The sequence below is a fragment of the Schistocerca nitens genome, chromosome 10 (assembly GCF_023898315.1).
Source record: "Schistocerca nitens isolate TAMUIC-IGC-003100 chromosome 10, iqSchNite1.1, whole genome shotgun sequence".
NCBI lineage: Eukaryota > Metazoa > Arthropoda > Insecta > Orthoptera > Acrididae > Schistocerca > Schistocerca nitens.
Window position 1 is genome coordinate 131,961,369 of NC_064623.1, and position 19,395 is coordinate 131,980,763.

General features: G+C 50.7%; 24 non-coding genes across 24 annotated transcripts; all 24 read right to left on the reverse strand.

The window, feature by feature from the left end:
• Positions 1-877: 877 nt before the first annotated feature.
• On the reverse strand, positions 878-950 carry Trnaa-agc (transfer RNA alanine (anticodon AGC)). The gene has a single exon. It is a non-coding gene; the product is annotated as a tRNA-Ala (tRNA).
• Positions 951-1,373: 423 nt separating this feature from the next.
• Positions 1,374-1,446, reverse strand: Trnaa-ugc (transfer RNA alanine (anticodon UGC)). The gene has a single exon. It is a non-coding gene; the product is annotated as a tRNA-Ala (tRNA).
• Positions 1,447-2,504: 1,058 nt separating this feature from the next.
• On the reverse strand, positions 2,505-2,577 carry Trnaa-agc (transfer RNA alanine (anticodon AGC)). Its single transcript has one exon. It is a non-coding gene; the product is annotated as a tRNA-Ala (tRNA).
• Positions 2,578-3,000: 423 nt separating this feature from the next.
• Trnaa-ugc (transfer RNA alanine (anticodon UGC)) lies at positions 3,001-3,073 on the reverse strand. The gene has a single exon. It is a non-coding gene; the product is annotated as a tRNA-Ala (tRNA).
• A 1,058-nt stretch (positions 3,074-4,131) lies between these two features.
• On the reverse strand, positions 4,132-4,204 carry Trnaa-agc (transfer RNA alanine (anticodon AGC)). The gene has a single exon. It is a non-coding gene; the product is annotated as a tRNA-Ala (tRNA).
• Positions 4,205-4,627: 423 nt separating this feature from the next.
• Trnaa-ugc (transfer RNA alanine (anticodon UGC)) lies at positions 4,628-4,700 on the reverse strand. Its single transcript has one exon. It is a non-coding gene; the product is annotated as a tRNA-Ala (tRNA).
• A 1,058-nt stretch (positions 4,701-5,758) lies between these two features.
• On the reverse strand, positions 5,759-5,831 carry Trnaa-agc (transfer RNA alanine (anticodon AGC)). Its single transcript has one exon. It is a non-coding gene; the product is annotated as a tRNA-Ala (tRNA).
• Positions 5,832-6,254: 423 nt separating this feature from the next.
• Trnaa-ugc (transfer RNA alanine (anticodon UGC)) lies at positions 6,255-6,327 on the reverse strand. Its single transcript has one exon. It is a non-coding gene; the product is annotated as a tRNA-Ala (tRNA).
• Positions 6,328-7,385: 1,058 nt separating this feature from the next.
• Positions 7,386-7,458, reverse strand: Trnaa-agc (transfer RNA alanine (anticodon AGC)). Its single transcript has one exon. It is a non-coding gene; the product is annotated as a tRNA-Ala (tRNA).
• A 423-nt stretch (positions 7,459-7,881) lies between these two features.
• Trnaa-ugc (transfer RNA alanine (anticodon UGC)) lies at positions 7,882-7,954 on the reverse strand. Its single transcript has one exon. It is a non-coding gene; the product is annotated as a tRNA-Ala (tRNA).
• A 1,058-nt stretch (positions 7,955-9,012) lies between these two features.
• Positions 9,013-9,085, reverse strand: Trnaa-agc (transfer RNA alanine (anticodon AGC)). Its single transcript has one exon. It is a non-coding gene; the product is annotated as a tRNA-Ala (tRNA).
• A 423-nt stretch (positions 9,086-9,508) lies between these two features.
• On the reverse strand, positions 9,509-9,581 carry Trnaa-ugc (transfer RNA alanine (anticodon UGC)). Its single transcript has one exon. It is a non-coding gene; the product is annotated as a tRNA-Ala (tRNA).
• Positions 9,582-10,639: 1,058 nt separating this feature from the next.
• Positions 10,640-10,712, reverse strand: Trnaa-agc (transfer RNA alanine (anticodon AGC)). The gene has a single exon. It is a non-coding gene; the product is annotated as a tRNA-Ala (tRNA).
• A 423-nt stretch (positions 10,713-11,135) lies between these two features.
• On the reverse strand, positions 11,136-11,208 carry Trnaa-ugc (transfer RNA alanine (anticodon UGC)). The gene has a single exon. It is a non-coding gene; the product is annotated as a tRNA-Ala (tRNA).
• Positions 11,209-12,266: 1,058 nt separating this feature from the next.
• On the reverse strand, positions 12,267-12,339 carry Trnaa-agc (transfer RNA alanine (anticodon AGC)). The gene has a single exon. It is a non-coding gene; the product is annotated as a tRNA-Ala (tRNA).
• A 423-nt stretch (positions 12,340-12,762) lies between these two features.
• On the reverse strand, positions 12,763-12,835 carry Trnaa-ugc (transfer RNA alanine (anticodon UGC)). The gene has a single exon. It is a non-coding gene; the product is annotated as a tRNA-Ala (tRNA).
• Positions 12,836-13,893: 1,058 nt separating this feature from the next.
• Positions 13,894-13,966, reverse strand: Trnaa-agc (transfer RNA alanine (anticodon AGC)). Its single transcript has one exon. It is a non-coding gene; the product is annotated as a tRNA-Ala (tRNA).
• A 423-nt stretch (positions 13,967-14,389) lies between these two features.
• Positions 14,390-14,462, reverse strand: Trnaa-ugc (transfer RNA alanine (anticodon UGC)). Its single transcript has one exon. It is a non-coding gene; the product is annotated as a tRNA-Ala (tRNA).
• A 1,058-nt stretch (positions 14,463-15,520) lies between these two features.
• Positions 15,521-15,593, reverse strand: Trnaa-agc (transfer RNA alanine (anticodon AGC)). Its single transcript has one exon. It is a non-coding gene; the product is annotated as a tRNA-Ala (tRNA).
• A 423-nt stretch (positions 15,594-16,016) lies between these two features.
• On the reverse strand, positions 16,017-16,089 carry Trnaa-ugc (transfer RNA alanine (anticodon UGC)). The gene has a single exon. It is a non-coding gene; the product is annotated as a tRNA-Ala (tRNA).
• Positions 16,090-17,147: 1,058 nt separating this feature from the next.
• Positions 17,148-17,220, reverse strand: Trnaa-agc (transfer RNA alanine (anticodon AGC)). Its single transcript has one exon. It is a non-coding gene; the product is annotated as a tRNA-Ala (tRNA).
• A 423-nt stretch (positions 17,221-17,643) lies between these two features.
• Trnaa-ugc (transfer RNA alanine (anticodon UGC)) lies at positions 17,644-17,716 on the reverse strand. The gene has a single exon. It is a non-coding gene; the product is annotated as a tRNA-Ala (tRNA).
• Positions 17,717-18,774: 1,058 nt separating this feature from the next.
• Positions 18,775-18,847, reverse strand: Trnaa-agc (transfer RNA alanine (anticodon AGC)). Its single transcript has one exon. It is a non-coding gene; the product is annotated as a tRNA-Ala (tRNA).
• A 423-nt stretch (positions 18,848-19,270) lies between these two features.
• Positions 19,271-19,343, reverse strand: Trnaa-ugc (transfer RNA alanine (anticodon UGC)). The gene has a single exon. It is a non-coding gene; the product is annotated as a tRNA-Ala (tRNA).
• Positions 19,344-19,395: the final 52 nt, after the last annotated feature.

Here is a 19,395-nt window from a genome sequence, read left to right on the forward strand (position 1 = left end):
AACGTCTTAAATTGAAAGGACAGTCGACTGATGACCACAGCAGTTGAGTCCCATAGTGCTCAGAGCCATTTTTTGAAAGGACAGTCACAAACCTTGTCGACAATCACACCGCGCCTGAGGTAACAAGCACATCTGAAGCCCAATTGTGCACTCGACTGTTCATGCCAACTCACTGCCTCGCACTTTACTACTGTGTACCACTCTTGTCGTCCAACTGCAAAACACTGGGCCACAACACGTTTCCGCGTCTCCATTGCACTGCGCAAACTACGAAACGCTCCCCAAACATGGCACTCACCCATGCAGACGACTTTTCCGACCTTCCACGACGCTCACGCAACGCTCACGCTAGTGAAAGCCTTATTTAGAGCTTGACGTCGCGCCCAAGCGAGTGAGCACATTTCGCCTACGGCTTAGGCCGCCCACCTAGTGTGGCTGCTCGGTGTCTGCAGGCAGCGAGGGGCTGCAAGCTTCCCGTGTTCGCGCCTGTGTCACCTCTGCTTGCTTGTCAGAGACAGAGTATCGCAAAACATACAACTCACTCCATGAATTGATTGCTACGGCATCTGTCATCAGCAGTCACAACTAGCAACACCAGTAGCAGCCGACTGCACGTAAAGAATGGGAATGTGCAGTGGGATTTTTGTGAACTCGGCGCAAGGCAGATCTTTCCGACATAGGTTTGAGAATCTTAAGGGCAGACTTGTACTGTTTCTAAATTCAGTGTAGCGGTGGGAGGAGGGTGCTTCCTGCGCGTAACATCACGCTTGCCAGTTGTGGCTGCTAATCGTTCGCTCGTATCTGCCTTGACACATTCGCTGGCTGTGAATTATCCCACTTGCGTGGCAGTGTGCGCATGTAGGTGTGTTAAAAATTCTGGAGGCGCTGGGTATCGATCCCAGTACCTCTCGCATGCTAAGCGAGCGCTCTACCATCTGAGCTACGCCCCCTGATGACAAATAGTGCTACATACAACCATATCAATATCACAGACCCCTTGCACTCCCATTATTCCGCAGACAAACACTATTCTCAATGTGTCCGTGAGGGTGTCTTTCAGGTTTCCTGCATTCTGTATCGAATCGTAGTTGGCCAAAATTAAAGTGGCGCGCACAACGTCGAAAATAGCGTTCGGCCACCGCTCTGAGTAAGACGAACGTGTTGTCCACTCTCTAGACTTCTTTGAGGTTAGGCCGTTATACCTAAGACAGATTTGCACTCGATGACACCTCGACAACAGCCGGTCCTCACATTTACGTCTTGCTCTCCTTACCTCAGTATACATCACATGAGCTGTGACGCTGGCTTTGCAACATCTTGCGTGTCTTTAGGCTCGCCGCGACCAACACTTACCATGCACTGTCCACAAAACATGGAGGCGCCGGGGCTTGAACCCGGGACCTTTCACATGCAAAGCGAACGCTCTACCAACTGAGCTACGCCCCCAAGGGCAACAAAGCTGCGCTGTTTTCCATTCTTTGCTACTCTGATGTGCACGGACCTGATGGTTGGTTGGTTTGTAGGGGTGAAGGGACCAGTGTACAAAGGCGCGGTCAAGTTCATATACACAAGAGTTCCAAGTAGTTTCGATGCTCTGGTATTACGACTACAAATTACGTCTGTATTTAACGTCTTAAATTGAAAGGACAGTCGACTGATGACCACAGCAGTTGAGTCCCATAGTGCTCAGAGCCATTTTTTGAAAGGACAGTCACAAACCTTGTCGACAATCACACCGCGCCTGAGGTAACAAGCACATCTGAAGCCCAATTGTGCACTCGACTGTTCATGCCAACTCACTGCCTCGCACTTTACTACTGTGTACCACTCTTGTCGTCCAACTGCAAAACACTGGGCCACAACACGTTTCCGCGTCTCCATTGCACTGCGCAAACTACGAAACGCTCCCCAAACATGGCACTCACCCATGCAGACGACTTTTCCGACTTTCCACGACGCTCACGCAACGCTCACGCTAGTGAAAGCCTTATTTAGAGCTTGACGTCGCGCCCAAGCGAGTGAGCACATTTCGCCTACGGCTTAGGCCGCCCACCTAGTGTGGCTACTCGGTGTCTGCAGGCAGCGAGGGGCTGCAAGCTTCCCGTGTTCGCGCCTGTGTCACCTCTGCTTGCTTGTCAGAGACAGAGTATCGCAAAACATACAACTCACTCCATGAATTGATTGCTACGGCATCTGTCATCAGCAGTCACAACTAGCAACACCAGTAGCAGCCGACTGCACGTAAAGAATGGGAATGTGCAGTGGGATTTTTGTGAACTCGGCGCAAGGCAGATCTTTCCGACATAGGTTTGAGAATCTTAAGGGCAGACTTGTACTGTTTCTAAATTCAGTGTAGCGGTGGGAGGAGGGTGCTTCCTGCGCGTAACATCACGCTTGCCAGTTGTGGCTGCTAATCGTTCGCTCGTATCTGCCTTGACACATTCGCTGGCTGTGAATTATCCCACTTGCGTGGCAGTGTGCGCATGTAGGTGTGTTAAAAATTCTGGAGGCGCTGGGTATCGATCCCAGTACCTCTCGCATGCTAAGCGAGCGCTCTACCATCTGAGCTACGCCCCCTGATGACAAATAGTGCTACATACAACCATATCAATATCACAGACCCCTTGCACTCCCATTATTCCGCAGACAAACACTATTCTCAATGTGTCCGTGAGGGTGTCTTTCAGGTTTCCTGCATTCTGTATCGAATCGTAGTTGGCCAAAATTAAAGTGGCGCGCACAACGTCGAAAATAGCGTTCGGCCACCGCTCTGAGTAAGACGAACGTGTTGTCCACTCTCTAGACTTCTTTGAGGTTAGGCCGTTATACCTAAGACAGATTTGCACTCGATGACACCTCGACAACAGCCGGTCCTCACATTTACGTCTTGCTCTCCTTACCTCAGTATACATCACATGAGCTGTGACGCTGGCTTTGCAACATCTTGCGTGTCTTTAGGCTCGCCGCGACCAACACTTACCATGCACTGTCCACAAAACATGGAGGCGCCGGGGCTTGAACCCGGGACCTTTCACATGCAAAGCGAACGCTCTACCAACTGAGCTACGCCCCCAAGGGCAACAAAGCTGCGCTGTTTTCCATTCTTTGCTACTCTGATGTGCACGGACCTGATGGTTGGTTGGTTTGTAGGGGTGAAGGGACCAGTGTACAAAGGCGCGGTCAAGTTCATATACACAAGAGTTCCAAGTAGTTTCGATGCTCTGGTATTACGACTACAAATTACGTCTGTATTTAACGTCTTAAATTGAAAGGACAGTCGACTGATGACCACAGCAGTTGAGTCCCATAGTGCTCAGAGCCATTTTTTGAAAGGACAGTCACAAACCTTGTCGACAATCACACCGCGCCTGAGGTAACAAGCACATCTGAAGCCCAATTGTGCACTCGACTGTTCATGCCAACTCACTGCCTCGCACTTTACTACTGTGTACCACTCTTGTCGTCCAACTGCAAAACACTGGGCCACAACACGTTTCCGCGTCTCCATTGCACTGCGCAAACTACGAAACGCTCCCCAAACATGGCACTCACCCATGCAGACGACTTTTCCGACTTTCCACGACGCTCACGCAACGCTCACGCTAGTGAAAGCCTTATTTAGAGCTTGACGTCGCGCCCAAGCGAGTGAGCACATTTCGCCTACGGCTTAGGCCGCCCACCTAGTGTGGCTACTCGGTGTCTGCAGGCAGCGAGGGGCTGCAAGCTTCCCGTGTTCGCGCCTGTGTCACCTCTGCTTGCTTGTCAGAGACAGAGTATCGCAAAACATACAACTCACTCCATGAATTGATTGCTACGGCATCTGTCATCAGCAGTCACAACTAGCAACACCAGTAGCAGCCGACTGCACGTAAAGAATGGGAATGTGCAGTGGGATTTTTGTGAACTCGGCGCAAGGCAGATCTTTCCGACATAGGTTTGAGAATCTTAAGGGCAGACTTGTACTGTTTCTAAATTCAGTGTAGCGGTGGGAGGAGGGTGCTTCCTGCGCGTAACATCACGCTTGCCAGTTGTGGCTGCTAATCGTTCGCTCGTATCTGCCTTGACACATTCGCTGGCTGTGAATTATCCCACTTGCGTGGCAGTGTGCGCATGTAGGTGTGTTAAAAATTCTGGAGGCGCTGGGTATCGATCCCAGTACCTCTCGCATGCTAAGCGAGCGCTCTACCATCTGAGCTACGCCCCCTGATGACAAATAGTGCTACATACAACCATATCAATATCACAGACCCCTTGCACTCCCATTATTCCGCAGACAAACACTATTCTCAATGTGTCCGTGAGGGTGTCTTTCAGGTTTCCTGCATTCTGTATCGAATCGTAGTTGGCCAAAATTAAAGTGGCGCGCACAACGTCGAAAATAGCGTTCGGCCACCGCTCTGAGTAAGACGAACGTGTTGTCCACTCTCTAGACTTCTTTGAGGTTAGGCCGTTATACCTAAGACAGATTTGCACTCGATGACACCTCGACAACAGCCGGTCCTCACATTTACGTCTTGCTCTCCTTACCTCAGTATACATCACATGAGCTGTGACGCTGGCTTTGCAACATCTTGCGTGTCTTTAGGCTCGCCGCGACCAACACTTACCATGCACTGTCCACAAAACATGGAGGCGCCGGGGCTTGAACCCGGGACCTTTCACATGCAAAGCGAACGCTCTACCAACTGAGCTACGCCCCCAAGGGCAACAAAGCTGCGCTGTTTTCCATTCTTTGCTACTCTGATGTGCACGGACCTGATGGTTGGTTGGTTTGTAGGGGTGAAGGGACCAGTGTACAAAGGCGCGGTCAAGTTCATATACACAAGAGTTCCAAGTAGTTTCGATGCTCTGGTATTACGACTACAAATTACGTCTGTATTTAACGTCTTAAATTGAAAGGACAGTCGACTGATGACCACAGCAGTTGAGTCCCATAGTGCTCAGAGCCATTTTTTGAAAGGACAGTCACAAACCTTGTCGACAATCACACCGCGCCTGAGGTAACAAGCACATCTGAAGCCCAATTGTGCACTCGACTGTTCATGCCAACTCACTGCCTCGCACTTTACTACTGTGTACCACTCTTGTCGTCCAACTGCAAAACACTGGGCCACAACACGTTTCCGCGTCTCCATTGCACTGCGCAAACTACGAAACGCTCCCCAAACATGGCACTCACCCATGCAGACGACTTTTCCGACCTTCCACGACGCTCACGCAACGCTCACGCTAGTGAAAGCCTTATTTAGAGCTTGACGTCGCGCCCAAGCGAGTGAGCACATTTCGCCTACGGCTTAGGCCGCCCACCTAGTGTGGCTGCTCGGTGTCTGCAGGCAGCGAGGGGCTGCAAGCTTCCCGTGTTCGCGCCTGTGTCACCTCTGCTTGCTTGTCAGAGACAGAGTATCGCAAAACATACAACTCACTCCATGAATTGATTGCTACGGCATCTGTCATCAGCAGTCACAACTAGCAACACCAGTAGCAGCCGACTGCACGTAAAGAATGGGAATGTGCAGTGGGATTTTTGTGAACTCGGCGCAAGGCAGATCTTTCCGACATAGGTTTGAGAATCTTAAGGGCAGACTTGTACTGTTTCTAAATTCAGTGTAGCGGTGGGAGGAGGGTGCTTCCTGCGCGTAACATCACGCTTGCCAGTTGTGGCTGCTAATCGTTCGCTCGTATCTGCCTTGACACATTCGCTGGCTGTGAATTATCCCACTTGCGTGGCAGTGTGCGCATGTAGGTGTGTTAAAAATTCTGGAGGCGCTGGGTATCGATCCCAGTACCTCTCGCATGCTAAGCGAGCGCTCTACCATCTGAGCTACGCCCCCTGATGACAAATAGTGCTACATACAACCATATCAATATCACAGACCCCTTGCACTCCCATTATTCCGCAGACAAACACTATTCTCAATGTGTCCGTGAGGGTGTCTTTCAGGTTTCCTGCATTCTGTATCGAATCGTAGTTGGCCAAAATTAAAGTGGCGCGCACAACGTCGAAAATAGCGTTCGGCCACCGCTCTGAGTAAGACGAACGTGTTGTCCACTCTCTAGACTTCTTTGAGGTTAGGCCGTTATACCTAAGACAGATTTGCACTCGATGACACCTCGACAACAGCCGGTCCTCACATTTACGTCTTGCTCTCCTTACGTCAGTATACATCACATGAGCTGTGACGCTGGCTTTGCAACATCTTGCGTGTCTTTAGGCTCGCCGCGACCAACACTTACCATGCACTGTCCACAAAACATGGAGGCGCCGGGGCTTGAACCCGGGACCTTTCACATGCAAAGCGAACGCTCTACCAACTGAGCTACGCCCCCAAGGGCAACAAAGCTGCGCTGTTTTCCATTCTTTGCTACTCTGATGTGCACGGACCTGATGGTTGGTTGGTTTGTAGGGGTGAAGGGACCAGTGTACAAAGGCGCGGTCAAGTTCATATACACAAGAGTTCCAAGTAGTTTCGATGCTCTGGTATTACGACTACAAATTACGTCTGTATTTAACGTCTTAAATTGAAAGGACAGTCGACTGATGACCACAGCAGTTGAGTCCCATAGTGCTCAGAGCCATTTTTTGAAAGGACAGTCACAAACCTTGTCGACAATCACACCGCGCCTGAGGTAACAAGCACATCTGAAGCCCAATTGTGCACTCGACTGTTCATGCCAACTCACTGCCTCGCACTTTACTACTGTGTACCACTCTTGTCGTCCAACTGCAAAACACTGGGCCACAACACGTTTCCGCGTCTCCATTGCACTGCGCAAACTACGAAACGCTCCCCAAACATGGCACTCACCCATGCAGACGACTTTTCCGACTTTCCACGACGCTCACGCAACGCTCACGCTAGTGAAAGCCTTATTTAGAGCTTGACGTCGCGCCCAAGCGAGTGAGCACATTTCGCCTACGGCTTAGGCCGCCCACCTAGTGTGGCTGCTCGGTGTCTGCAGGCAGCGAGGGGCTGCAAGCTTCCCGTGTTCGCGCCTGTGTCACCTCTGCTTGCTTGTCAGAGACAGAGTATCGCAAAACATACAACTCACTCCATGAATTGATTGCTACGGCATCTGTCATCAGCAGTCACAACTAGCAACACCAGTAGCAGCCGACTGCACGTAAAGAATGGGAATGTGCAGTGGGATTTTTGTGAACTCGGCGCAAGGCAGATCTTTCCGACATAGGTTTGAGAATCTTAAGGGCAGACTTGTACTGTTTCTAAATTCAGTGTAGCGGTGGGAGGAGGGTGCTTCCTGCGCGTAACATCACGCTTGCCAGTTGTGGCTGCTAATCGTTCGCTCGTATCTGCCTTGACACATTCGCTGGCTGTGAATTATCCCACTTGCGTGGCAGTGTGCGCATGTAGGTGTGTTAAAAATTCTGGAGGCGCTGGGTATCGATCCCAGTACCTCTCGCATGCTAAGCGAGCGCTCTACCATCTGAGCTACGCCCCCTGATGACAAATAGTGCTACATACAACCATATCAATATCACAGACCCCTTGCACTCCCATTATTCCGCAGACAAACACTATTCTCAATGTGTCCGTGAGGGTGTCTTTCAGGTTTCCTGCATTCTGTATCGAATCGTAGTTGGCCAAAATTAAAGTGGCGCGCACAACGTCGAAAATAGCGTTCGGCCACCGCTCTGAGTAAGACGAACGTGTTGTCCACTCTCTAGACTTCTTTGAGGTTAGGCCGTTATACCTAAGACAGATTTGCACTCGATGACACCTCGACAACAGCCGGTCCTCACATTTACGTCTTGCTCTCCTTACCTCAGTATACATCACATGAGCTGTGACGCTGGCTTTGCAACATCTTGCGTGTCTTTAGGCTCGCCGCGACCAACACTTACCATGCACTGTCCACAAAACATGGAGGCGCCGGGGCTTGAACCCGGGACCTTTCACATGCAAAGCGAACGCTCTACCAACTGAGCTACGCCCCCAAGGGCAACAAAGCTGCGCTGTTTTCCATTCTTTGCTACTCTGATGTGCACGGACCTGATGGTTGGTTGGTTTGTAGGGGTGAAGGGACCAGTGTACAAAGGCGCGGTCAAGTTCATATACACAAGAGTTCCAAGTAGTTTCGATGCTCTGGTATTACGACTACAAATTACGTCTGTATTTAACGTCTTAAATTGAAAGGACAGTCGACTGATGACCACAGCAGTTGAGTCCCATAGTGCTCAGAGCCATTTTTTGAAAGGACAGTCACAAACCTTGTCGACAATCACACCGCGCCTGAGGTAACAAGCACATCTGAAGCCCAATTGTGCACTCGACTGTTCATGCCAACTCACTGCCTCGCACTTTACTACTGTGTACCACTCTTGTCGTCCAACTGCAAAACACTGGGCCACAACACGTTTCCGCGTCTCCATTGCACTGCGCAAACTACGAAACGCTCCCCAAACATGGCACTCACCCATGCAGACGACTTTTCCGACTTTCCACGACGCTCACGCAACGCTCACGCTAGTGAAAGCCTTATTTAGAGCTTGACGTCGCGCCCAAGCGAGTGAGCACATTTCGCCTACGGCTTAGGCCGCCCACCTAGTGTGGCTACTCGGTGTCTGCAGGCAGCGAGGGGCTGCAAGCTTCCCGTGTTCGCGCCTGTGTCACCTCTGCTTGCTTGTCAGAGACAGAGTATCGCAAAACATACAACTCACTCCATGAATTGATTGCTACGGCATCTGTCATCAGCAGTCACAACTAGCAACACCAGTAGCAGCCGACTGCACGTAAAGAATGGGAATGTGCAGTGGGATTTTTGTGAACTCGGCGCAAGGCAGATCTTTCCGACATAGGTTTGAGAATCTTAAGGGCAGACTTGTACTGTTTCTAAATTCAGTGTAGCGGTGGGAGGAGGGTGCTTCCTGCGCGTAACATCACGCTTGCCAGTTGTGGCTGCTAATCGTTCGCTCGTATCTGCCTTGACACATTCGCTGGCTGTGAATTATCCCACTTGCGTGGCAGTGTGCGCATGTAGGTGTGTTAAAAATTCTGGAGGCGCTGGGTATCGATCCCAGTACCTCTCGCATGCTAAGCGAGCGCTCTACCATCTGAGCTACGCCCCCTGATGACAAATAGTGCTACATACAACCATATCAATATCACAGACCCCTTGCACTCCCATTATTCCGCAGACAAACACTATTCTCAATGTGTCCGTGAGGGTGTCTTTCAGGTTTCCTGCATTCTGTATCGAATCGTAGTTGGCCAAAATTAAAGTGGCGCGCACAACGTCGAAAATAGCGTTCGGCCACCGCTCTGAGTAAGACGAACGTGTTGTCCACTCTCTAGACTTCTTTGAGGTTAGGCCGTTATACCTAAGACAGATTTGCACTCGATGACACCTCGACAACAGCCGGTCCTCACATTTACGTCTTGCTCTCCTTACGTCAGTATACATCACATGAGCTGTGACGCTGGCTTTGCAACATCTTGCGTGTCTTTAGGCTCGCCGCGACCAACACTTACCATGCACTGTCCACAAAACATGGAGGCGCCGGGGCTTGAACCCGGGACCTTTCACATGCAAAGCGAACGCTCTACCAACTGAGCTACGCCCCCAAGGGCAACAAAGCTGCGCTGTTTTCCATTCTTTGCTACTCTGATGTGCACGGACCTGATGGTTGGTTGGTTTGTAGGGGTGAAGGGACCAGTGTACAAAGGCGCGGTCAAGTTCATATACACAAGAGTTCCAAGTAGTTTCGATGCTCTGGTATTACGACTACAAATTACGTCTGTATTTAACGTCTTAAATTGAAAGGACAGTCGACTGATGACCACAGCAGTTGAGTCCCATAGTGCTCAGAGCCATTTTTTGAAAGGACAGTCACAAACCTTGTCGACAATCACACCGCGCCTGAGGTAACAAGCACATCTGAAGCCCAATTGTGCACTCGACTGTTCATGCCAACTCACTGCCTCGCACTTTACTACTGTGTACCACTCTTGTCGTCCAACTGCAAAACACTGGGCCACAACACGTTTCCGCGTCTCCATTGCACTGCGCAAACTACGAAACGCTCCCCAAACATGGCACTCACCCATGCAGACGACTTTTCCGACTTTCCACGACGCTCACGCAACGCTCACGCTAGTGAAAGCCTTATTTAGAGCTTGACGTCGCGCCCAAGCGAGTGAGCACATTTCGCCTACGGCTTAGGCCGCCCACCTAGTGTGGCTGCTCGGTGTCTGCAGGCAGCGAGGGGCTGCAAGCTTCCCGTGTTCGCGCCTGTGTCACCTCTGCTTGCTTGTCAGAGACAGAGTATCGCAAAACATACAACTCACTCCATGAATTGATTGCTACGGCATCTGTCATCAGCAGTCACAACTAGCAACACCAGTAGCAGCCGACTGCACGTAAAGAATGGGAATGTGCAGTGGGATTTTTGTGAACTCGGCGCAAGGCAGATCTTTCCGACATAGGTTTGAGAATCTTAAGGGCAGACTTGTACTGTTTCTAAATTCAGTGTAGCGGTGGGAGGAGGGTGCTTCCTGCGCGTAACATAACGCTTGCCAGTTGTGGCTGCTAATCGTTCGCTCGTATCTGCCTTGACACATTCGCTGGCTGTGAATTATCCCACTTGCGTGGCAGTGTGCGCATGTAGGTGTGTTAAAAATTCTGGAGGCGCTGGGTATCGATCCCAGTACCTCTCGCATGCTAAGCGAGCGCTCTACCATCTGAGCTACGCCCCCTGATGACAAATAGTGCTACATACAACCATATCAATATCACAGACCCCTTGCACTCCCATTATTCCGCAGACAAACACTATTCTCAATGTGTCCGTGAGGGTGTCTTTCAGGTTTCCTGCATTCTGTATCGAATCGTAGTTGGCCAAAATTAAAGTGGCGCGCACAACGTCGAAAATAGCGTTCGGCCACCGCTCTGAGTAAGACGAACGTGTTGTCCACTCTCTAGACTTCTTTGAGGTTAGGCCGTTATACCTAAGACAGATTTGCACTCGATGACACCTCGACAACAGCCGGTCCTCACATTTACGTCTTGCTCTCCTTACGTCAGTATACATCACATGAGCTGTGACGCTGGCTTTGCAACATCTTGCGTGTCTTTAGGCTCGCCGCGACCAACACTTACCATGCACTGTCCACAAAACATGGAGGCGCCGGGGCTTGAACCCGGGACCTTTCACATGCAAAGCGAACGCTCTACCAACTGAGCTACGCCCCCAAGGGCAACAAAGCTGCGCTGTTTTCCATTCTTTGCTACTCTGATGTGCACGGACCTGATGGTTGGTTGGTTTGTAGGGGTGAAGGGACCAGTGTACAAAGGCGCGGTCAAGTTCATATACACAAGAGTTCCAAGTAGTTTCGATGCTCTGGTATTACGACTACAAATTACGTCTGTATTTAACGTCTTAAATTGAAAGGACAGTCGACTGATGACCACAGCAGTTGAGTCCCATAGTGCTCAGAGCCATTTTTTGAAAGGACAGTCACAAACCTTGTCGACAATCACACCGCGCCTGAGGTAACAAGCACATCTGAAGCCCAATTGTGCACTCGACTGTTCATGCCAACTCACTGCCTCGCACTTTACTACTGTGTACCACTCTTGTCGTCCAACTGCAAAACACTGGGCCACAACACGTTTCCGCGTCTCCATTGCACTGCGCAAACTACGAAACGCTCCCCAAACATGGCACTCACCCATGCAGACGACTTTTCCGACCTTCCACGACGCTCACGCAACGCTCACGCTAGTGAAAGCCTTATTTAGAGCTTGACGTCGCGCCCAAGCGAGTGAGCACATTTCGCCTACGGCTTAGGCCGCCCACCTAGTGTGGCTGCTCGGTGTCTGCAGGCAGCGAGGGGCTGCAAGCTTCCCGTGTTCGCGCCTGTGTCACCTCTGCTTGCTTGTCAGAGACAGAGTATCGCAAAACATACAACTCACTCCATGAATTGATTGCTACGGCATCTGTCATCAGCAGTCACAACTAGCAACACCAGTAGCAGCCGACTGCACGTAAAGAATGGGAATGTGCAGTGGGATTTTTGTGAACTCGGCGCAAGGCAGATCTTTCCGACATAGGTTTGAGAATCTTAAGGGCAGACTTGTACTGTTTCTAAATTCAGTGTAGCGGTGGGAGGAGGGTGCTTCCTGCGCGTAACATAACGCTTGCCAGTTGTGGCTGCTAATCGTTCGCTCGTATCTGCCTTGACACATTCGCTGGCTGTGAATTATCCCACTTGCGTGGCAGTGTGCGCATGTAGGTGTGTTAAAAATTCTGGAGGCGCTGGGTATCGATCCCAGTACCTCTCGCATGCTAAGCGAGCGCTCTACCATCTGAGCTACGCCCCCTGATGACAAATAGTGCTACATACAACCATATCAATATCACAGACCCCTTGCACTCCCATTATTCCGCAGACAAACACTATTCTCAATGTGTCCGTGAGGGTGTCTTTCAGGTTTCCTGCATTCTGTATCGAATCGTAGTTGGCCAAAATTAAAGTGGCGCGCACAACGTCGAAAATAGCGTTCGGCCACCGCTCTGAGTAAGACGAACGTGTTGTCCACTCTCTAGACTTCTTTGAGGTTAGGCCGTTATACCTAAGACAGATTTGCACTCGATGACACCTCGACAACAGCCGGTCCTCACATTTACGTCTTGCTCTCCTTACGTCAGTATACATCACATGAGCTGTGACGCTGGCTTTGCAACATCTTGCGTGTCTTTAGGCTCGCCGCGACCAACACTTACCATGCACTGTCCACAAAACATGGAGGCGCCGGGGCTTGAACCCGGGACCTTTCACATGCAAAGCGAACGCTCTACCAACTGAGCTACGCCCCCAAGGGCAACAAAGCTGCGCTGTTTTCCATTCTTTGCTACTCTGATGTGCACGGACCTGATGGTTGGTTGGTTTGTAGGGGTGAAGGGACCAGTGTACAAAGGCGCGGTCAAGTTCATATACACAAGAGTTCCAAGTAGTTTCGATGCTCTGGTATTACGACTACAAATTACGTCTGTATTTAACGTCTTAAATTGAAAGGACAGTCGACTGATGACCACAGCAGTTGAGTCCCATAGTGCTCAGAGCCATTTTTTGAAAGGACAGTCACAAACCTTGTCGACAATCACACCGCGCCTGAGGTAACAAGCACATCTGAAGCCCAATTGTGCACTCGACTGTTCATGCCAACTCACTGCCTCGCACTTTACTACTGTGTACCACTCTTGTCGTCCAACTGCAAAACACTGGGCCACAACACGTTTCCGCGTCTCCATTGCACTGCGCAAACTACGAAACGCTCCCCAAACATGGCACTCACCCATGCAGACGACTTTTCCGACCTTCCACGACGCTCACGCAACGCTCACGCTAGTGAAAGCCTTATTTAGAGCTTGACGTCGCGCCCAAGCGAGTGAGCACATTTCGCCTACGGCTTAGGCCGCCCACCTAGTGTGGCTGCTCGGTGTCTGCAGGCAGCGAGGGGCTGCAAGCTTCCCGTGTTCGCGCCTGTGTCACCTCTGCTTGCTTGTCAGAGACAGAGTATCGCAAAACATACAACTCACTCCATGAATTGATTGCTACGGCATCTGTCATCAGCAGTCACAACTAGCAACACCAGTAGCAGCCGACTGCACGTAAAGAATGGGAATGTGCAGTGGGATTTTTGTGAACTCGGCGCAAGGCAGATCTTTCCGACATAGGTTTGAGAATCTTAAGGGCAGACTTGTACTGTTTCTAAATTCAGTGTAGCGGTGGGAGGAGGGTGCTTCCTGCGCGTAACATCACGCTTGCCAGTTGTGGCTGCTAATCGTTCGCTCGTATCTGCCTTGACACATTCGCTGGCTGTGAATTATCCCACTTGCGTGGCAGTGTGCGCATGTAGGTGTGTTAAAAATTCTGGAGGCGCTGGGTATCGATCCCAGTACCTCTCGCATGCTAAGCGAGCGCTCTACCATCTGAGCTACGCCCCCTGATGACAAATAGTGCTACATACAACCATATCAATATCACAGACCCCTTGCACTCCCATTATTCCGCAGACAAACACTATTCTCAATGTGTCCGTGAGGGTGTCTTTCAGGTTTCCTGCATTCTGTATCGAATCGTAGTTGGCCAAAATTAAAGTGGCGCGCACAACGTCGAAAATAGCGTTCGGCCACCGCTCTGAGTAAGACGAACGTGTTGTCCACTCTCTAGACTTCTTTGAGGTTAGGCCGTTATACCTAAGACAGATTTGCACTCGATGACACCTCGACAACAGCCGGTCCTCACATTTACGTCTTGCTCTCCTTACGTCAGTATACATCACATGAGCTGTGACGCTGGCTTTGCAACATCTTGCGTGTCTTTAGGCTCGCCGCGACCAACACTTACCATGCACTGTCCACAAAACATGGAGGCGCCGGGGCTTGAACCCGGGACCTTTCACATGCAAAGCGAACGCTCTACCAACTGAGCTACGCCCCCAAGGGCAACAAAGCTGCGCTGTTTTCCATTCTTTGCTACTCTGATGTGCACGGACCTGATGGTTGGTTGGTTTGTAGGGGTGAAGGGACCAGTGTACAAAGGCGCGGTCAAGTTCATATACACAAGAGTTCCAAGTAGTTTCGATGCTCTGGTATTACGACTACAAATTACGTCTGTATTTAACGTCTTAAATTGAAAGGACAGTCGACTGATGACCACAGCAGTTGAGTCCCATAGTGCTCAGAGCCATTTTTTGAAAGGACAGTCACAAACCTTGTCGACAATCACACCGCGCCTGAGGTAACAAGCACATCTGAAGCCCAATTGTGCACTCGACTGTTCATGCCAACTCACTGCCTCGCACTTTACTACTGTGTACCACTCTTGTCGTCCAACTGCAAAACACTGGGCCACAACACGTTTCCGCGTCTCCATTGCACTGCGCAAACTACGAAACGCTCCCCAAACATGGCACTCACCCATGCAGACGACTTTTCCGACCTTCCACGACGCTCACGCAACGCTCACGCTAGTGAAAGCCTTATTTAGAGCTTGACGTCGCGCCCAAGCGAGTGAGCACATTTCGCCTACGGCTTAGGCCGCCCACCTAGTGTGGCTGCTCGGTGTCTGCAGGCAGCGAGGGGCTGCAAGCTTCCCGTGTTCGCGCCTGTGTCACCTCTGCTTGCTTGTCAGAGACAGAGTATCGCAAAACATACAACTCACTCCATGAATTGATTGCTACGGCATCTGTCATCAGCAGTCACAACTAGCAACACCAGTAGCAGCCGACTGCACGTAAAGAATGGGAATGTGCAGTGGGATTTTTGTGAACTCGGCGCAAGGCAGATCTTTCCGACATAGGTTTGAGAATCTTAAGGGCAGACTTGTACTGTTTCTAAATTCAGTGTAGCGGTGGGAGGAGGGTGCTTCCTGCGCGTAACATCACGCTTGCCAGTTGTGGCTGCTAATCGTTCGCTCGTATCTGCCTTGACACATTCGCTGGCTGTGAATTATCCCACTTGCGTGGCAGTGTGCGCATGTAGGTGTGTTAAAAATTCTGGAGGCGCTGGGTATCGATCCCAGTACCTCTCGCATGCTAAGCGAGCGCTCTACCATCTGAGCTACGCCCCCTGATGACAAATAGTGCTACATACAACCATATCAATATCACAGACCCCTTGCACTCCCATTATTCCGCAGACAAACACTATTCTCAATGTGTCCGTGAGGGTGTCTTTCAGGTTTCCTGCATTCTGTATCGAATCGTAGTTGGCCAAAATTAAAGTGGCGCGCACAACGTCGAAAATAGCGTTCGGCCACCGCTCTGAGTAAGACGAACGTGTTGTCCACTCTCTAGACTTCTTTGAGGTTAGGCCGTTATACCTAAGACAGATTTGCACTCGATGACACCTCGACAACAGCCGGTCCTCACATTTACGTCTTGCTCTCCTTACGTCAGTATACATCACATGAGCTGTGACGCTGGCTTTGCAACATCTTGCGTGTCTTTAGGCTCGCCGCGACCAACACTTACCATGCACTGTCCACAAAACATGGAGGCGCCGGGGCTTGAACCCGGGACCTTTCACATGCAAAGCGAACGCTCTACCAACTGAGCTACGCCCCCAAGGGCAACAAAGCTGCGCTGTTTTCCATTCTTTGCTACTCTGATGTGCACGGACCTGATGGTTGGTTGGTTTGTAGGGGTGAAGGGACCAGTGTACAAAGGCGCGGTCAAGTTCATATACACAAGAGTTCCAAGTAGTTTCGATGCTCTGGTATTACGACTACAAATTACGTCTGTATTTAACGTCTTAAATTGAAAGGACAGTCGACTGATGACCACAGCAGTTGAGTCCCATAGTGCTCAGAGCCATTTTTTGAAAGGACAGTCACAAACCTTGTCGACAATCACACCGCGCCTGAGGTAACAAGCACATCTGAAGCCCAATTGTGCACTCGACTGTTCATGCCAACTCACTGCCTCGCACTTTACTACTGTGTACCACTCTTGTCGTCCAACTGCAAAACACTGGGCCACAACACGTTTCCGCGTCTCCATTGCACTGCGCAAACTACGAAACGCTCCCCAAACATGGCACTCACCCATGCAGACGACTTTTCCGACCTTCCACGACGCTCACGCAACGCTCACGCTAGTGAAAGCCTTATTTAGAGCTTGACGTCGCGCCCAAGCGAGTGAGCACATTTCGCCTACGGCTTAGGCCGCCCACCTAGTGTGGCTGCTCGGTGTCTGCAGGCAGCGAGGGGCTGCAAGCTTCCCGTGTTCGCGCCTGTGTCACCTCTGCTTGCTTGTCAGAGACAGAGTATCGCAAAACATACAACTCACTCCATGAATTGATTGCTACGGCATCTGTCATCAGCAGTCACAACTAGCAACACCAGTAGCAGCCGACTGCACGTAAAGAATGGGAATGTGCAGTGGGATTTTTGTGAACTCGGCGCAAGGCAGATCTTTCCGACATAGGTTTGAGAATCTTAAGGGCAGACTTGTACTGTTTCTAAATTCAGTGTAGCGGTGGGAGGAGGGTGCTTCCTGCGCGTAACATCACGCTTGCCAGTTGTGGCTGCTAATCGTTCGCTCGTATCTGCCTTGACACATTCGCTGGCTGTGAATTATCCCACTTGCGTGGCAGTGTGCGCATGTAGGTGTGTTAAAAATTCTGGAGGCGCTGGGTATCGATCCCAGTACCTCTCGCATGCTAAGCGAGCGCTCTACCATCTGAGCTACGCCCCCTGATGACAAATAGTGCTACATACAACCATATCAATATCACAGACCCCTTGCACTCCCATTATTCCGCAGACAAACACTATTCTCAATGTGTCCGTGAGGGTGTCTTTCAGGTTTCCTGCATTCTGTATCGAATCGTAGTTGGCCAAAATTAAAGTGGCGCGCACAACGTCGAAAATAGCGTTCGGCCACCGCTCTGAGTAAGACGAACGTGTTGTCCACTCTCTAGACTTCTTTGAGGTTAGGCCGTTATACCTAAGACAGATTTGCACTCGATGACACCTCGACAACAGCCGGTCCTCACATTTACGTCTTGCTCTCCTTACGTCAGTATACATCACATGAGCTGTGACGCTGGCTTTGCAACATCTTGCGTGTCTTTAGGCTCGCCGCGACCAACACTTACCATGCACTGTCCACAAAACATGGAGGCGCCGGGGCTTGAACCCGGGACCTTTCACATGCAAAGCGAACGCTCTACCAACTGAGCTACGCCCCCAAGGGCAACAAAGCTGCGCTGTTTTCCATTCTTTGCTACTCTGATGTGCACGGACCTGATGGTTGGTTGGTTTGTAGGGGTGAAGGGACCAGTGTACAAAGGCGCGGTCAAGTTCATATACACAAGAGTTCCAAGTAGTTTCGATGCTCTGGTATTACGACTACAAATTACGTCTGTATTTAACGTCTTAAATTGAAAGGACAGTCGACTGATGACCACAGCAGTTGAGTCCCATAGTGCTCAGAGCCATTTTTTGAAAGGACAGTCACAAACCTTGTCGACAATCACACCGCGCCTGAGGTAACAAGCACATCTGAAGCCCAATTGTGCACTCGACTGTTCATGCCAACTCACTGCCTCGCACTTTACTACTGTGTACCACTCTTGTCGTCCAACTGCAAAACACTGGGCCACAACACGTTTCCGCGTCTCCATTGCACTGCGCAAACTACGAAACGCTCCCCAAACATGGCACTCACCCATGCAGACGACTTTTCCGACCTTCCACGACGCTCACGCAACGCTCACGCTAGTGAAAGCCTTATTTAGAGCTTGACGTCGCGCCCAAGCGAGTGAGCACATTTCGCCTACGGCTTAGGCCGCCCACCTAGTGTGGCTGCTCGGTGTCTGCAGGCAGCGAGGGGCTGCAAGCTTCCCGTGTTCGCGCCTGTGTCACCTCTGCTTGCTTGTCAGAGACAGAGTATCGCAAAACATACAACTCACTCCATGAATTGATTGCTACGGCATCTGTCATCAGCAGTCACAACTAGCAACACCAGTAGCAGCCGACTGCACGTAAAGAATGGGAATGTGCAGTGGGATTTTTGTGAACTCGGCGCAAGGCAGATCTTTCCGACATAGGTTTGAGAATCTTAAGGGCAGACTTGTACTGTTTCTAAATTCAGTGTAGCGGTGGGAGGAGGGTGCTTCCTGCGCGTAACATCACGCTTGCCAGTTGTGGCTGCTAATCGTTCGCTCGTATCTGCCTTGACACATTCGCTGGCTGTGAATTATCCCACTTGCGTGGCAGTGTGCGCATGTAGGTGTGTTAAAAATTCTGGAGGCGCTGGGTATCGATCCCAGTACCTCTCGCATGCTAAGCGAGCGCTCTACCATCTGAGCTACGCCCCCTGATGACAAATAGTGCTACATACAACCATATCAATATCACAGACCCCTTGCACTCCCATTATTCCGCAGACAAACACTATTCTCAATGTGTCCGTGAGGGTGTCTTTCAGGTTTCCTGCATTCTGTATCGAATCGTAGTTGGCCAAAATTAAAGTGGCGCGCACAACGTCGAAAATAGCGTTCGGCCACCGCTCTGAGTAAGACGAACGTGTTGTCCACTCTCTAGACTTCTTTGAGGTTAGGCCGTTATACCTAAGACAGATTTGCACTCGATGACACCTCGACAACAGCCGGTCCTCACATTTACGTCTTGCTCTCCTTACGTCAGTATACATCACATGAGCTGTGACGCTGGCTTTGCAACATCTTGCGTGTCTTTAGGCTCGCCGCGACCAACACTTACCATGCACTGTCCACAAAACATGGAGGCGCCGGGGCTTGAACCCGGGACCTTTCACATGCAAAGCGAACGCTCTACCAACTGAGCTACGCCCCCAAGCGCAACAAAGCTGCGCTGTTTTCCATTCTTTGCTACTCTGATGTGCACG